Source organism: Hibiscus syriacus, unplaced genomic scaffold (assembly GCF_006381635.1).
Source record: "Hibiscus syriacus cultivar Baekdansim isolate YM2019G1 unplaced genomic scaffold, ASM638163v2 tig00111071_pilon, whole genome shotgun sequence".
Taxonomy (NCBI): Eukaryota; Viridiplantae; Streptophyta; class Magnoliopsida; order Malvales; family Malvaceae; genus Hibiscus; species Hibiscus syriacus.
The window spans coordinates 118,778-126,503 of NW_024062972.1; the positions used below are offsets into that span (position 1 = coordinate 118,778).

General features: G+C 35.4%; 1 pseudogene; it reads right to left on the reverse strand.

Annotated features, from left to right (window-relative positions):
* Nucleotides 1–1,436: 1,436 nt before the first annotated feature.
* LOC120151973 lies at nt 1,437–3,744 on the reverse strand (annotated as a pseudogene).
* Nucleotides 3,745–7,726: the final 3,982 nt, after the last annotated feature.

Sequence of the window (7,726 nt, forward strand, 5' to 3'; positions counted from 1 at the left end):
CACAAATAAACTGTATGTAAAATTCTTTTAAAATAATTAAAATAAGTCGACTTATTAGGGTAGTTCTGTCGTACGACAGTTTAATATACGGTTAAAGAAAGATGTTACTGAAAATGTTAATGTTTTTAAATATTTTCGGTAAAGTGCTACCTAAAATATTATTTGTTCTACTGGAAATGTTAATTTTGCTACCTAATTTCCGGTAAAAAAAGCGTTAGAAAAAATAACATTTAAGGTAGCGTTCAATATTAACATTTCCGGTATAAAAAATAATGTTTTAGGTAACGCTTTACCAGAAATTTTAAAAAAACATTAACATTTTCAGTGGCGTCTTTCCTTAGTCATATATTAGTTTTGTTTTACCTTAGACATACTGACTTATTATGTATTGTAAAATCAGATTAAACTTTAAAGAGATTCACTTATTTGATGTATAATAAGTTATGTCATACGATTAAAATAAAAATTAGCTATATAAATATATTTAAATTTATTGATAAATAAAAAATTGAATTTTGAAATTTAAATCTTAAGTATAGTGATTATGATTTTTAAAATTAACTCACAAATATTTTATAGGATAAACTACATATTTAACATCTTTATTACTTTCGTTTGTTTTGATCATTCAATTTTTTTGTTTTAAAATTATATTTAATATTTAATTTTAGTTTTATTTTGATCACAAATCGTTAAAAAATTATCACAATTATTGACATGAAGTTTTTGATTTTTCAGTGATTATGTGATATTATCTTATGGTGACACATTAAGACCACTGTTAATTTTTTAGCGATAGATAATCAAAATAAAACCAAAACTGAACATTGAATATGATCTTAAAATAAAAATAACTGAAAGAATAAAATGAAATAAAAATTATAATTAAAATATTAAATATGTAGTTTATTCTATTTTATATATGCGACTTTTTATTTTCCAGAGAAAAATATATATAAAAAATTAATTCATGCGATTTGGAGACCATATCTCTAATGTACATTTTTGCACAATACTCAAGCTCTCATGTAACGGTACACTGCCATTCATTCCACTTGAAAATTTAATTTTTTTTAGATTAATTCAATTCAATTTAATTTAAAGTTGTAATTTCATAAATTCAATTCAAATTATAAAATAGAACTCGAATCATTCAAAAAGATTATTAATTAGTAAATTAATTTTCAAGTTTAAGTTGAATCCATGACTCTCTATAATTTATATATATTACATATGAAAAAATTTGAAAAAATATGTGTATCGTGTATGGTTATAAAAAACTATTTAAATTGAAATCAAATAATACTATAATATTATAAATATTTACAATTAAATTTAAACAGAATCTTAAATAATTCAACTCGAATTTTATAAATTTGACCAAAAAAAATTCAAATCAAGTTTGAGTTATAAAACAAGATTTATCAACTAAAATAACTCGAAACATTTTTACTCGACTCAACTCATCCCGATTGTTCACCCCTACTGACCTCCATTAGCAGCAACATCGGGTGTTCTATGATCCTTTTTCTTATTCTTCCAAAACTCGTCTTTCTTCGTCTTCCTTTTTCGCTTTCACCATTCCCATTTTACTGTTAATTATACCCATTATGGCACTCTTATCCCTCTTGTTCTGTTTTGCTGCTTTCACATCCAGTATCGATCTAAGCTTTTCATACGACTTAACATCCGGAACTTGCCCCTCTTTCACCATTTGCTTGTGATAATAGAATGCCCTCTTGAAATCCCGAACACGAACAAAGGCGTAGATCGTTGTCGAATACGTTACGGAATCCGGTTTTAGATCAAGAACCGCCATTTCTTTCAACAATTGCGGCAACTTGTGGTGTTGGCCTCCCCTTGCATACGCATTCATCAGCATATTATATGTCATCTGTGTTGGTTGCAAGCCGATCTTCCCGAACTCGGAAATAACATCCCTTGCTTCAATATATTGACCTTGTTTAGCGAATCCGTCGAGAAGAATGTTGAAGGTAACCCGAGTGCCTTCTATTTTTTCTTTGATCATCAGCTTCCATACTTTCATCAATCCTTGAGTGTCACCTGCACGCCTGAATGCATCCAATAGAGCAGTGTAGGTTTCAATGGAAGGCTTAATTCCTTCTCTCTGCATATCTTCGAATGCGGAATAAGCTTTCTCATGCCAACCACTAATGGAGTAAGCATGGATAAGCGATGTATACGAATGTGAAGTCGGTTTTAGACCGACTTTCTTCATCCTCAAGAATGCATCAGCTGCCCAGTCACTCATCTTTTTCTGCCTCCCGTATGCACCGATCAGGCAAGTGTATGATTTCCCATCCGGTTTCAACCCCATATCATGCATTTCCACCAACAGTTCCTCAACAATCTCCGGCTGCATTCTCCGGCTATACGCATCCATAAGTATGTTAAACGTCGCAGATGTTGGCTTAAGGCCTTTCATTTTCATCTCAGCGTAAAGGCCTTCAACTTCCTCAATTTGATTCGATTTACCATAAGCATCCATCAAAGTGTTGTACACTACGGTATTCGAATGAACCCCTTTCTTCTCCATTTCGGATTGGATAATAAGGGCTTCATTCTTCAGCCCTCCGTCGCAAAACGACTTTATTATCGACCCCAGAACTTCAACACTCCATTTAACTCCTTTTCGATTCATTCTCTCCAAGAACTCCCATGAATCCTTCGCAGTACCCCCGGTTTTTCTTATAACTGTGATCATTGTTGAGCAAGTAACATGATCCGGTTCAACATTGTTCGATTCCATGGCTGTATACACTTCCCGAGCATCATTATACCTATACAAGTTGTAATGATATATATAAGAACATTTAGCAAATAACTGTTATCACCAAGGAATTGAAATTATCTAAAGCTCCCAAAAATGTTACCTTTTCGAGCTTAAAAGCCCAGAAATGGCAGCATTATAAACACGAACATCTCTGAAACCCTTACTCTGCGGCAAATTCTTAAACAAAACCATCAATTTATCACCCATTCCCGATCTCCCCAACACCGGGAAGATGATCGAACAAGCTCGCGGAGTGACGAGAGACGGCTCCTGCAAACGCATCCACTCGAAAAAATACAAGGAACCCAGAATAAGACCTTCGTTGCTCATTACTGACAAAACTTGCAAGCACTCTTTTTGACTCAGTTTCCCTTGATAACCTCCCAAGAACTCACCCAATGTCGAATTCTCCGGCAAGTTTCTCGCAATGCGTATAATTTCTCCCACAATGCCCTCAGGTAGTTCCTTTGAGTCTTCCTGCGTAGAACCTGTTTGTTGTTTTGCCTCTGAGAGTATATCTTCTTCGTCAGGCACAGATTCAGAGTCGGATTCCGGATCTGGTAAGGATCGAATATCCGGCGCTAGATGCCATGAAGAACGACGGTTCTTTTGGAGAGAGAATTTGCCTTGACGAGGTGGGTCGGGAGCTGAGGGACGTGACTTGAAGAATCTGATAATTGGGTCTTTTATATCCTCTTCTTCTTCATCATCTTTTTCTTCAATTTCAAGTTCTAGTTCTTCTTCTTCAGGTTCCTGAAGAAAAGGGAGGAAAATAGGGGAGGAAGAGTGAGAGGTAGAAGAAGGAGGAAACGTTGCAAAGACGGTGAAGCAAGAAAAGGATCTAGAGGTGGGTAGAATTAAAAAGGGTTTCGAAGTATGATTCTTAAGGAAGTGACGGCGATAAAAGAAGGGGGATGAAGAACACATGCTTAACTGAGTCATCGCCATGGCTGAATCGATTTTTTTTTATTTTTCAGATTTTGAGCTCAGTATATAAAACAGCGAGCCTACTGACAAGCGGGTAGAACTATTAAAGGGTAAAATACAAGTTTAATATCTAAAGTGTTACTTTTATTCTGTTTAGATATTTAGACTTTGTTTTAAAAAAATATGTTTAGTTTAAGTTTCAATTTGATATTATTATTAGAAAACTAATAAAACTATTGATGTGATGTTTTTTTTATTACTTTTAATAATGTCATGATATTATTTTATGATGATACATCAACATCATCGTATCACAGTGAAATCTAAATAAAATGTTAGATATAATTTTTAAAAAATAAAATAAAAATAATAATTTAGATACTAAACATATATTTTACTCTAAAAAGTTGGTTAGAGCATTTAAGATGGTCACCCAAAGATGGGTCGAGGATAGAAATAGACAATAAGATCCTAATTTGAAGAATTTAAATTCAATTTAATTTTATAAGATTAATTTAAAAAATCGAGATTAAACAGAATTGAATTGTAAAATGAGAGTATTAAAAATGGTTTAAGATTAAAATATTTATGCTAATCCAACTCGATATAATTTTTTTTTTAAACCCATCACACATACATATATATTGTTTAGGTTACTTTTTCTGGGTTTTTTTAAAAAAAACAAACGAGTTTACATATAACTCAAAGTATTTTGATTTGATGTATAATTTTTTTACTAGTGTAACAGTAAGGAAATTTAAAAAAAAACCCCTATAATCGTAAGCTAATTTAAAATTTTACCCCCAAATTATATAAGAGAAAATAACCTCAGTGACCAAAAATCTCATATAATATACGATTTTAACCAACTTTTTCCGGATTTGCCAAAATGACCAACAAAATCGCAATGCGATCGCTAATTCGCAACGCGATCTCCATTATCGCAAATTCGCGTTGCATTTTCGCAATGCGATAGTTGAAAATCGCGTTGCGATGGTCTACAGTATCGTTACGATTTTCCCAATTCGCAATGCGAATAAGTAAATCGCAACGCGAATTGGGAAAATCGCAATGCGAATAAGTAAATCGCAACGCGAATTGGGAAAATCGCAATGCGATACTTACTATCGCAATGCGATAATACAAAATCGCAACGAGATACTTACTTTCGCAACGCGATACTGACTTTCGCAACGCGATTTAAATAGCGCCATTCGTATTAACGCGTATTTTTTTTTCAAATTCCAAACACGTATTTTTTCTTAATAAATCGGAAAATGAATCGTCCACAGTAATCGCAACTCATAACCTCAAACCCAAAAACACAACACTCAGTCCCATCTCCATCTCTCACTCTCTACGGTGAAATCCGTACCCATCTCCGAAAATTTCCGTCCCCATCGCCGGCGAAATCCCTCACAACCATTCACAGTCAAAAATCCCTCACAATCATTCAGAAATGGAAAATCAACCTACGAGGGTTAGTTTTTTTTATTTTTATTTTGAAATTTTTGTATTATTTTAGGTTTTTCATATTGAGATTGATGATAAGTTTGCTGGTAATTTCAATAATAAATTAACCATTTCACTTAGATTTCTTATTAAATTCATTCGATTGCTGCCAATACTGCTAAACTGTTTAGCCTGTGAAGTTAGTATTTGTCTTTGCTTTGTCTTTTGGTTGAAGTAATGCAGAAGAAGAATAGTTTCGAGAATGAAAATCGCAACGCGGAAATAACTATCGCAATGCGAAATAAAAATCGCAACGCGAAACCAAAATCGCATTGCGATTTTCATTTCGCGTTGCGATTTTCATTTCGCGTTGCGATTTTTATTTCGCGGTTGCGATTTTCATTTCGCGTTGCGATTGTCTGGTCGCGATAGTCATTTCGCGTTGCGATTCTCATTATCTCGTTGCGATTTTCATTTCAACCAAAAGACAAAAACAGTGTTGCAAATTTTAGTTTCAAGAATAAACTACTATTTATGTTTATTGTTTTGTTTTTGGTATATCTTGACAGTGTAATTTTTGGTATATCTAACTTGGTATGTTTATTGTTTTTTTGTAGAAATTTTTTTCGGCTTCATTGACATTAAGGAATAAAGTTAGCCTAGCCACTACAATTGCTTCGAAGCTTTCACCTGCACAAAGAAAATTGTTTGAAGAAACCTGCTTCGGGCCATGGCTGAGAGTACAGCATCCGGGTGGAGATGCTAGTTTGACCCATTTGTGGCTTCAGACCATGACTAGCGATCTACCCGACAGTATACAACGTGGTGAGGAAGAGATATGGTTTCATTTTCCACCGGCGTATACTTGTTTTGGGCGGAAGGAGTTCTGCTTAATCACTGGTCTACGATTCGGACACGATGATGTAGGCCGGTACACTCGTCATATCACCCGCCCATCATGGTTATCCAGGGTTTTTCCTGATGAGTCAATAGAGAAGCCGAACTTACACGTCGACGACATGAAGAAATTGTTTAATAAGAAAGATGGTTTTACTCGGATGAATGACGTCGATGTTGTCCGAGTATGCCTTCTATTACTTTTGTATGCCGGCTTTCTAGGCAGAGAGGCCAGACAACCTATTCCTCAGGAGCTAATATTATTGGTAGAGGACCTAAATGCATGGAATCTGTTTCCGTGGGGTTCGTATATATGGAAAGCTACCTGGACTAAGTTGTCGTCTGCCTTTGATGACCGCAAAAGTTTGCGGGGCGATGGGTCGAAATACACTTTGTCAGGCTTTGTTTGGGCCTTTAAGGTAAGAATTTCTATATAATGTTTTCAAAATTATAATTAATTATTTAACAATTACTAATGTTTGTTATTATATTGTTTGTAGATTTGGATATTCGAGGCTTTCCCCAGCATGCGGACATATGCATTAAAATCCTCAGATGATATTCTTAGGGCTATTTCCTGGAAGAGGAAACGTATGTTGGATTGGGAAGACTTAATACCATATGCGACAATAAATAATGTAAGTTAACACAAATACTATTATATATAAACAAGTTATTAATAGTAGACGTTTAACTTTGTTTAGTTTTTATTATATTTTTAGGAGGCCAACACTCCATTAATGAGACTGACACCCACATAGGCTGAGCTTGCCACTGATTGGTGGCAAGCTAGTCAGCGTTTTTTTGATGGCACGAATGATGAGCAGCCTCCACTTCCTCCACTTCGAGAGCCATCACCTCACCCAGAGCCATCACCTGATCGACCCGACTATACACCTCTACAACGAGAGCATCACCTATCCCGTCACATCATCGAGTCTCTTCTCCACCATCACCTCATGATAGGCGACCGACAAAGATGCCACGACTTCTATCTCCCTGTTCTCCACCTCCACGGGATGAGTCAAGGGAGTTACGTGATGAGGTCAATGCCTTGCGTGAGGAGATCGGTACTCTACGCGATAACGATGGTGCATGGCGTGTAGAGGTGTCTACTTTACGTGGTGAGGTTGCCGCTCTACGTGAGATGGTAGTATCGTTGCAGAATGAGGTTCATACTCTACGCAACGAGGTAAGTTTAAGATTTTCCATATTTAACTTGATGATAAATTTACTCGTAATTTCACTTAAATTAACCATTTCACTTAGATTGCTTAGTAAATTTATTCGGTTGCTGCCAAAACTGCTAAACTTTTTACTTTAACACTGTGAAGTTAGTATTTGTCTTTGTTTTGTCTTTTGGTTGAAAGTTTGAAATATATTTATCTTTGTTTTCACTGTTTAAATATCATGTCTGTTTATTTACTGATATTTGTATTTTTATTTAGCGGACCGATAAGGTGGATGCTTTACGTCGGGTTTTTCTTGCACGATAGAGTTCACACATCAGACGGCGTGCACGTGCTATTAAGTCTCCGTATACCCCAATAGTGCGAAGACACCGCAAGAAGAAGCCCGACTCGCCTATCATCCCTCAAGAGTCCACTCCTATCGTTGAAGAGGCCCCTATCATTCCTCGAGAGTCCCCTCCCACCG